Below are 10,365 nucleotides of genomic sequence, written 5' to 3' on the forward strand. Positions count from 1 at the left end.
AGACTTGAGAGGTCTGGTAGGGGCTGGAACTTATGTGACCTTAATTACCAATCAAGGAGCTAGACTTTGGCCTGTGGGGTATGGAGTGTCATAGAAGGAAAGGTTGTTTTGACTCACATCAATGTGCCAAATATTAGGTTGAAGATAGACAGTCTAGAAACCAGGGAGAAGGTTTGGGGTCATTCATGTGAGGTATGTTGAGGCTCAAACAGGATAGTGACAGAGGATGAGGAAAGAAGGTAGATTTGACATACAGAAAGGAGAGACTCAACTGGACTTGGTGAGGAATCAGCTATGAGGAGACAGGAGGATTTTAGGCTGCACATAAGGCAGAGAACACAGAGGAAATTGCACAAGTTGAAGGGGGTGATTAAGACAAAGATAAGTGCCAGAGGAACTCTGAGGGCTGAGAAATCAGTGTGGGATGGAATGGGCAGAAACATGTAAAATGAGAAGGATCATTATGAGGAGGAGGGATCCGGGCTAAGACTCGCTGTGTGACTTTGGGCCAGTCACTATCTTTCTCTGGTCCTTTAGGTTTCCACCTGCTAAACTGGGAGATGGAGAATGGTAATTGGGAGGAATGAGTTACATAAGAGAGTGTTCAAGAAATGCCTAGCCCTGTAGGCAATATGGATGGGAAGCATGTGGCAGGTGTCCTTGGTCCAGGGTGGGGTGGGGCTCCCATTTGGGCAACAGCGATGCCACAGGCAGGAGGACACACGTACATGCAGACAAAGGAGGATGCGACGGAGGGGAAATGTGACCTGGACACGTGCGTGTTGGATTTGAGGAGGCCAAAGGCCAAGGCAGTCAGAAGTCAAGGCAGTCAAATCAGTCTTACTCTGGGAGGCCCTGTCTTGGCAGTCAGCAGAGAGGGGCATCTCTGGACTGTGGCTCCTAGACTGTCACCTCCTCAGGAAGCACCCAGGTCTGTGAGGCCCGAGTCCTCTGGGTTTTGATCTCAAGTCAGCACCAGCATTGCTGTGTGAAGCTGAGTCTGTTCTGAACCACTCCGGGTCCAGGTTCCTCATATGAACAACATAAAAAGTCATGTGTGTGTTGGTGGGGAGGTGGAGGAAACATTTCCAAAGGTCCCCTCCCAGTTTGTTATGCTTCAGTTCTATGACCCTCAGTCCTTTTTTAAAAGTCTAGTCCTGTCTCTGACTTGCTGTGTGGCTTTGAGCCAGCTGCTGGACCTCTCTGGCCCTATTTTCATATCTGAAATATCAGGAGATTGGGGAGGAGAGGCTCCACCCTCCAGTTATTCTCCCTAGAGGACGTTCACCCTCATCTCCAGCTGAAAGCTTCAGACAAATCAGAGGGAAGTGAGGCGCTGGTCACAGACCACCCCCCTTCCAAATCTTCCGTCTTCTCCCACTGCCCTCCCCTCCGCACTGTCAGGAGCTTGCAGCACTGGCTTGCTTGCCAAACTTGTTGCCATGACAGCGGGTTACAAATAACTCAGATGCAGACGAAGATTTTAACCCAAGAGCTGCTGGGCCAAGAACTTCTTGCTCCCTCCTCAGACCAGACTGAGGGAACAATCTGATAGATTTTCAGAAGATGGTCAAGGTTTCTCGGTGTCACAAGAAGTCCTGGCGTTCCAGGCCCTCCAAAATCCTCATTCAAATCTTTCCAATCACATTTGCTGCTTGCTCCCATTAAAAAGTGATCACTCCCAAAAAATTAGTCGGGTGTGGTGGCATGCGCCACTACTCTCAGCTACTCAGGAGGCTGAGGCAGGAGAATCGCTTGAAGCTAGGAGGGAGGTGGAGGTTGCAGTGAGCCGAGATCACACCACTGCACTACAGCCTGGGGGACACAGTGAGACTCTGTCTCGAAAAAAAAAAAGTGATCACTCCTATTTTTTTGACACCTACTGTATACCAAGCCCTGTGCTGGATGCTTTGTATATAGTATCTAAGGAAATTTTCCCAGAACCCTACCTATCAGCTAGACATGACTATTCTACCTGGGACTGTATTTTACCTGGAACATTATTTTATAGAGAAGAAAAATGAGGCCCATGGATATTAATTGAGCAAGGAGGTCCAAAGAGTAAGAATTTGGCCAGGCACGGTGGTTCACACCTGTAATCCCAGAACTTTGGGAGGCTGAAGCAGGCAGATCACCTGAGGTCAGGAGTTTGAGACCAGCCTCTCCAACATGGTGAAACCCTGTCTCTACTAAAAATACAAAAAAAATTAGCTGGGTGTGGTGGCTGGTGCCTGTAATCCTGGCTACTCAGGAGACTGAGGCAGGAGAATAGCTTGAACCTGGAGGCAGAGGTTGCAGTGAGCTGAGATCGCACCACTGCACTCTAGCCTGGGTGACAAGAGCGAAACTGTCTAAAAAAAAAAAAAAAGAATCAGAATTCAAACCCAAACCCATAAGATTTCCAAACCCAGGCTTTTTCTATTGCCAATGCTTCACAAATGTTGGTGTACAAACTTGGTGTATTCAGAAAATCTGCAGCAGTTAAAATTCAGATAGTACTGCCGTTCAAGAAGGTGGAATGTATTTGTCTCCTCTAACTCCTGAGACTCCACAAAATAGAAGGATCAAGGGTATAAACTCACAACTCCAAAGAAAACTGGAGGAGCTCCCATCAATGGGGGAGAGATTTCAACAATCTCTGGCAAGCAGAAAGCGGGTGGGAGGGATGGTAACTGAGAAAGCAGGGCAGGGAAAGGCATGAGCAGAGTCCACATGTAGGAAGAGATCCACTGGAAGAGAGCTGATCTACCCTGCCAAATCCTGGAGAGGTGCAGTAAAGGTATCCTGATTGTGGGAGCAAGACACAAAGCCTCAAACATAATTGAAAGTGTATGTTGGAACAGTTAACACCCTCCAACCTCCCCCTTCTCTCTCCCATGCTCACAGGTAGAAATCATACGAGCCAAGTATCTACACTCCAGCAAAATATCAGAGGATTCTCCAAAGAAACCAAACAGTCCCAAAGCAAAGGCCTCTATTTTCTGTACTTAAAGGTCCTCCAGCAGATTGTACAGGTCCTTACTCAGTCACTTTAAAGGGAAGTCTAATAGTGGACTTGACAAATACCTGCCCTTACACAGGGCTCCAAATCAATCAACTTTTAATTTTATTTACTTTTAAAAAAGAGACCAGGTTTTGCTGTGTTGCGCAGGCTGGTCTCAAACTTCTGGCCTCAAGCAATTCTCCCACCTTGGCCTCCCAAACCGCTATGATTACAGCTGTGACCCACGGTGCCTGGCTTAACTTTTATTGCATTCTCCTTACATCAATGGGCCAGGCCGGGCGTGGTGGTTCACACCTGTAATCACAGCACTCTGGGAGGCCGAGGCAGGTGGATCACCTGAGATCAGGAGTTCGAGAGCAGCCTGACCAACATCGTGAAACCCCGTCTCTTAGCTGGGTGTGGTGGCACATGCCTGTAATCCCAGCTACTCCGGGGAAGCTGAGGCAGGAAAATCGCTTGAACCCAGGAGGCAGAGGTTGCAGTGAGCCAAGATCGCACCATTGTACTCCAGCTTGGGCAACAAGAGCAAAACAGTGTTTCAAAAAAAAAAATCAATGGACTGATAGGTTTGAACATTTGTGAAGAGATACGCTAATAGACATAAATGAACTGATGAAATAAATGGAAAAAACTAAGACTAGACACATTTCAAGTATGGAAAAACAAGCAATTATTAAAATCAGGAATATAAAAAAATAAAAAATTATAATATACTTCTTGGTTCTGTAGTGACTACTGATTTACTAGGAATTGGGATATAAACATATTTGAAGAATGAAGGGAGGGAAAGGAAAGTAGGGTGTGTCTGGAGGGGACAGAAAAGAGGTAAATCCTGTTCTACCATAAGATGTCAAGAGATAATGTCTCAAATTGCTAAGTTAAGAAATAATGGTGCCAGGTGCCATGGCTCATACCTGTAATCCTAGCACTTTGGAAGCACGAGGGGAGCAGATCACTTGAGGTCAGGAGTTCCAGACCAGCCTGGCCAATATGGTGAAATCCAGTCTCTACTAAAAATACAAAAATTAGACAGGTTTGGTGGCAGGCGCCTGTAATCCCAGCTGCTTGGGAGGCTGAGGCAGGACAACTGCTTGAACCTGGGAGGCGGAGGTTGCAGTGAGCTGAGATCGCATCACTGCACTCCAGCCTGGGCGTCCCAGAGAGATGCTGTCTAAAAAAAAGGAAAAGAAATAATGGTATAAGCATATGATGAACCACGGTGGTCCATCAGTTAAAAGTCCTTTCAGCTACAAGTAACAAAAAACTCAACTGGCAGTGGCTTAAAAACATATGGCTTTATTTTTTTTTCAGTTAACAGGAAGTGTGGCATGTATTCAGCTGCTCAATGATGCCATCAAGAAATTGGGCTGCTCTTTCTTCCATAAATTGGGTTGTCTTCATCCTCGTGTTCATCCTCTCATGATCACAAGATGGCTATCACAGCTCCAGACAGCATGACTATATTCAAAGCAGAAAGAAAGAAGGGGACATCAGCTATGTGTCCCTCTGCTCAGGAAAGCAAACTCTTTTTCTGAAGGCCTACAGCAAACATCTCACTGGCCATAGCCAGGTCATGCAGTCGTCCTTAGCTGCAACGGAGGCTAAGAAATTATCTGGCTCTTCAGCCTCTAAGTGGGAGGTGACAAGGAACAAGGGATTTGGAAATAGTTGCCTCTAGGGAGCAGGACTTGCAGTGGGGAGTAGGACAGGATATTGCTGGGTTTTATTAGACATATTTTAGCATATTTTATTCTTTTAAGTATGTATATGGTTTCCTTTGATAAAAAATAAAAATTAGGCTGTGCACAATGGCTCACACCTGTAATCCCAGCACTTTGGGAGGCCGAGCCAAGTGGATCACCTGAGGTCAGGAGTTGGAGACCAGCCTGGCCAACATGGTGAAACCCTGTCTCTACTAAAAATACAACAATTAGCCAGGTGTGGTGGCACAGGCCTGTAATCCCCAGCTACTCGGGAGACAGAGGCAGGAGAATCACTTGAACCCAGGAGGCAGAGGTTGCAGTGAGCCGAGATCATGCCACTACACTCCAGCCTGGGTGACAGAGCGAGACTTCAACTCAAAAATATATAAAATTGAATTGAATTAAAAAATAAAGTGTTATGGATTCTATGAAAAAAGAAATCTTAAAAATAAGAGCTGGTAATACTTTTCTATCTCTAGAGCAAAGGATAGCAATTCACCCTGGAAGCAAACCTACCAGAACAGGCTCTTTACTTAGAATGAGGTATCTCAGGTATCCACCTACTGATCTTAGAGAAAATTGTGCTATCACTATTAACTGAATGTGGCTGGTGGAAACCAGGACAGCTCTGTGTAGCAGTTAACATGGGTTGACTGTGGTTAGACAGTCTTGATGCAATTTCCTGTCTACCATTTATTAGCTCTGTGACCCTGGGCGAATGACACCTGGGAGCATCACTTTCCTTGTTTATGAAATGAAAGTAACTCAAGTGCCTGCCACAAAGTAAGCACTCAGCAAATATCCACTATGATTAAAATGTTAAATGTTCTGTGTACTGATATAATCTGGGTGTCCTTTACAGCACTATGCTTCCACTGAGTTAATTTTGTATGCTAAACATGAATTGGGACTAAAATGCCCAACTGAAAATTGTTTGTTTTTGAGAGATATGTGTGCCTATTTTTTCTCAGGACTTTGCTCACAGAAGATACTCCATTGGGACCACATCAGGAGGCATGCAGGCTTGAATTGCTATTGACTCTTGTTGGAGGAAGCATTGGAAAAAGGAATGAGGCTGGATTGCTGGCCCTACTATATACATGGTTATTTAACTTTAAAACAATCTACTCTGTTACATGTGCTGCTGAGTACTGTGATGGCCTCTTATGGGCTATGGGGCCCAGATCAGCACTGTGAGGCAGGTGTGTTAGAATCCCACAAAGAAAATTGATATAGGGAGTGTTATGTGGGAGCAGGAAATGCAGTTGGCCTGGGAGTGGGGAATGCAAAAATGACCTCCTCTCTTTGATGCCAAGGTGAGAGCTGGAGATCTGGATTGCAGGCAGGGAGCACATGGCAAAAACCATACAGTGGGAAGATAATCTTGCCCACACGTGGTATGAAACTGGGGGGTTATGGAGAAGGACAGCCAGTAGGCAGCCTCCCTCAGAGAGGTATGAGTGACCTTCTCCTGGAGAGGTTATATCTGGTATTCTTTCTGGCCTGATAATTATCTTCTGTTATCTGTAAGATGCCAGTAAAGTTCTATTAAGCAAACATACATAGACGATACTTCATCCATATAAAAAAGAAGAAAAGGACGCTAGGAAAAGGCATCTTTGGAGAATAAGAATGCTGAGAAATAGGCCGGGCGTGGTGGCTCATGCCTGTAATCCCAGCACTTTGGAGGCCAAAGTGGGCAGATCACCTGAGGTCAGGAGTTCAAGACTAGCCTAACCAACAAGGAGAAACCCTGTCTCTACTAAAAATACAAAATCAGCTGGGCGTGGTGGTGCATGCCTGTAATCCCAGCTACTCGGGAGGCTGAGGCAGGAGAATCACTTGAAATCAGGAGGTGGAGGTTGCAGTGAGCCGAGATCACGCCATTGCCCTTTAGCCAGGGCAACGAGAGTGAAACTCCATCTCAAGAAAAAAAAAAAAGAATGCTAACAAATAAAAAGTGACTGTCAAAAATAAAGGTATTGAGTAGAAGATAAAGTAATAATATAGAATTTAAGAATCCCCAGCTACTCGGAAAATACATATGGAAAATACATATTGGAAAAAACAATCATCCAGGAGATCCAATATCCAACCAACAGGAGTTCTACAAAGAACAGAGAAAATGAGCAAAGAAATAAAACAGCAGTTTCTCAGAGCAGAGGGACATGAGTCTTCAGATTGAAAGGACCTACCCGCCAGGTGCCCAGCAAAGCAGATGAGGGAAAACCCCACTGCTGGGCACATCATTGTGACATTTCAAAACACTAAGTATGAAGAAAAAAAATTAAGTTTCCAGATGTAGAGAAGACAGGTTGCCAGCAAAGGAATGAGAATAATATTAGCATGTGACTTCTAATCAGCAACACTACATGTTAAAGCAGTACCTTCAAAATTCAGAGGAAAAATTGTTTCTAACATACAATTCTAAAGCTAGACTACCATTGAAATTTGATGGTAAAATAATGATTACATATTCAGATATGTAAAGACCCCAAAATTTACCTGTCTTAAGAAGTTACTTGAAGATGTTCTCCAACAAAACGCACGATGTATCAGTCAAGATTCTTGGATGCAAGTAACAGAAGCAGACTCTAGTTAAGCAGAAAAGAGATTTATTTTATTTTTGAGATGGAGTTTCGCTCTTGTTGCCCAGGCTGGAGTGCAATGGCACAATCTCAGCTCACTGCAACCTCTGCCTCTTCAGTTCAAGCAATTCTCCTGCCTCAGCCTCCTGAGTAGCTGGGATTAGCATGCGCCACCATGCCTAATCTTTTGTATTTTTAGTAGAGATGGGGTTTCTCCATGTATGTCAGGCTAGTCTCGAACTCCTGACCTCAGGTGATCTGCCTGCCTTGGCCTCCCAAAGTGCGGAGATTATAGGCGTGAGCCACTGCTCCCAGCCTAGAAAAGAGATTTACTATGAAGTTATTGGGTAGTTCATAGAAGTCTGGAAAATCAGGCTGAGAACATGGAGTGGGAGCAAGGAAGGCAGACAGGAGGAACCACAGCTAAGGGCCTACTGTGGAAATAGCCTGGCTAGAAGGCCGCTGTTGGCCCCCTACTACTCCTACCAGTGGACCTGATCCTACTGGCACATGGCACTGCAAAGGAGCTCCAACTACTCTCACATCTGTTGTTTTGGTTTATTTGTTGTGGACTTCAGAGTCCCTATCCTCACTCCCATTCTTCTGCCCAACTTAGTGAGCCTCTCCAGTATAATTAATCTATGTATACTTTCAATCCATCTTCCGTATGTTTATTTAAATGCATATCCATGAAAATACATAGTGTTGTTTTATATTTCTGTAAATGGAATTATGCTATAAATACCATTCTGTTTCTTAATTTTTTTCTCTCAATGCTGGGGGTTTTGGAGACCTGTCCATGTGGCTATATATATGCAAATCTAGTTTATTACTTTTGTTTTCTAGTTTTCCATCCTATAAATATACAGTTTGTTTATCCTGTCTCATGGTGATGAACACCTGATTGCTTGTGATTCCTCACTACCACAAACAGCGCTGCAATGAACAACCTCAACTGTATTTTCTTAGGACCTGTGTATAAGAATTTCTCTGGAATATATGCCCAGAAGCAGGATTGCTGGGTTGTAGGGTATACACACACTTAATTTCATGGGAACTGCCAAACTCTCTCTGGAATACCTGTACCAGTTTACATTCCCACTCACGGCTGTCCTTTTCCTCACATCCTCACCAGCACTTGATAATATCTAACTTTCTATATGTTACCATTCCTATAGTGACTTCTTGTTATTAATTTCATTTCTCTATTATTAGAAGAGTTGAAAACTCTCTTAATATATTCAAGTTTCCCCTTGTGCAAACTCATGTTTCCCCTTCTACAAATTATTCTTCATATCTTATGCCCATTTTCCTATTAGGTTTCCTATCTTCCTTTTCTATTTATTAATCTTTTGTCAGTTTTAAACATTACAAATATATTCTCCTAATCTATCATCCTTTTGTTAATTTTCTATATTCCTGGCTTCTTTTTGTTGTTGGTTCCAGATTCAAATCCATGAACAGAGTATTCAGCCCTTGTTGCCTGGCAGGCTGGGAAAGAAAGTATCTGACCACCATCAGTTTCTATAGTGGGGAAAAAGGGCCATGCCTCCCAATTTGGGAGGGATTCCCCCAAAAAACACCATGGGAAATTAGATGCTAGAGAACAGCAGAGTTCACTCCTCTGGTCGTCCAACATCTACATATAGCCTTCCTCCTGTACTTATGAGTTAAAAAACAAAAGCTTCCACCTAATACAGTACAAATATACCTCATATAACCAAACATGCACCCATCCCCTTTCCAGAATAAGAAAACCAAAAACATAAATTAGAATGCTTTCAGGTGCAAGCAATAGAAAACCCAACTCAAGCTGTCTTGAGTAGTAAATGCAATTCATTGGCTCACTTAACTGAAGAGTCCACGGGCAGGGAGACTTCAGGCATGGCATGATCCGGAATATGGTTCCATTTCTATGATTCCCTTGGCTGTGCCTCCTCCATTTGTCAGCTCCATCCTCAGGTAGGCCTTCCACATGTTCACAAGATGGCTAACAGCAGCAACCAGGCTACATGCTTCTTTGTTCTTATCCAAGGGAAGACAGGTCATCTCCTCTCTCAAAAGCTGAACGAAAGTCCTAAGCCTCATTGTGATTGGGTCATCCCTGAACCAATCATCACTGTGGCTAGGAGGGTGAAATTACTCAGATCAGTTTACACCAGTAAAGGCCTACACCTAGAGCTGGTGGTGAGGTCAATCCCACTCACATCCCATAGTTGACATACAGAGGGGGAGGAGTGGAATGGATGCTGCAGAACAACTACAATGTCCACTACAAGGGAGTTAACTAAGAAAGAGGAAGATATGGGGTCCAAGAAAGATTGGGTCCAACCCAGAATAATGAAAGGACGTCCCAGGATGACAGCTGTGCCGCAGGCCTACAGAGCAATCAGTCCAAATTGGAACAGGAAGACGAAGAACTCCAGGAAGAAGGTATCTGGGGAAAAAGGGGATTCAAATGATTTTATACTTTCCTTGAGAATTTGTAATAACTTAAGAAGCTGGTAAAGTCAGACAATGCAAGGAAAAAAAGAAAGACAATTAGAAACTCTAAGAAAAAAAGCTGTATAAGAAAAGCAATGTAATCCTAATATACTAATTGGATCTTTCTGGAACAATATTTACATCATCATAATAATGTAAAGACTTTATTGCCCTTAAACTTTCAGAATGACTTACTGGCAAAGTATGGATGACTTAATTATGGTTATAGAACAAAGTGTAAATATTATTAACCTCGTTAATATAAAAGTAAAAGTGCAGATGACAGAAGTTAAGAGGGAGAAGGGGGAGAGTAAGTCTATTAGTTAAAGGTAGAAAGATAAGGAATAGAGGATATATAATTAGTGACATGGCTATACTGGAGGCATGGGAAGGGCATTTGGGTGGTATAAATAGCAGGAAGTTAATAATGACTAAAATTGATCAATAAAAGTTGATAAATAGACAAATCTTTATATTGGCTGGGTGCAGTGGGCTCATACCTGTAATCCCAGCACTTTGGAAGGCCAAGGCAGACCAACCACCAGAGGTCAGGAATTCAAGAACAGCATGGCCAACATGGTGAAAC

The 10,365-nt window shown here is 43.6% G+C and overlaps 1 long non-coding RNA gene across 1 annotated transcript; it reads right to left on the minus strand.

Annotated features, from left to right (window-relative positions):
- Positions 1–4,279: 4,279 nt before the first annotated feature.
- On the minus strand, positions 4,280–9,732 carry LOC144581193 (uncharacterized). The gene is made up of 3 exons (XR_013531744.1): positions 9,144–9,732; positions 7,213–7,301; positions 4,280–4,462 (listed from the first exon to the last, which is right to left on the minus strand). It is a non-coding gene; the product is annotated as an uncharacterized LOC144581193 (long non-coding RNA).
- Between the last annotated feature and the right edge of the window lie 633 nt (positions 9,733–10,365).

This window comes from Callithrix jacchus, chromosome X (assembly GCF_049354715.1).
Source record: "Callithrix jacchus isolate 240 chromosome X, calJac240_pri, whole genome shotgun sequence".
NCBI classification, from domain to species: Eukaryota; Metazoa; Chordata; class Mammalia; order Primates; family Cebidae; genus Callithrix; species Callithrix jacchus.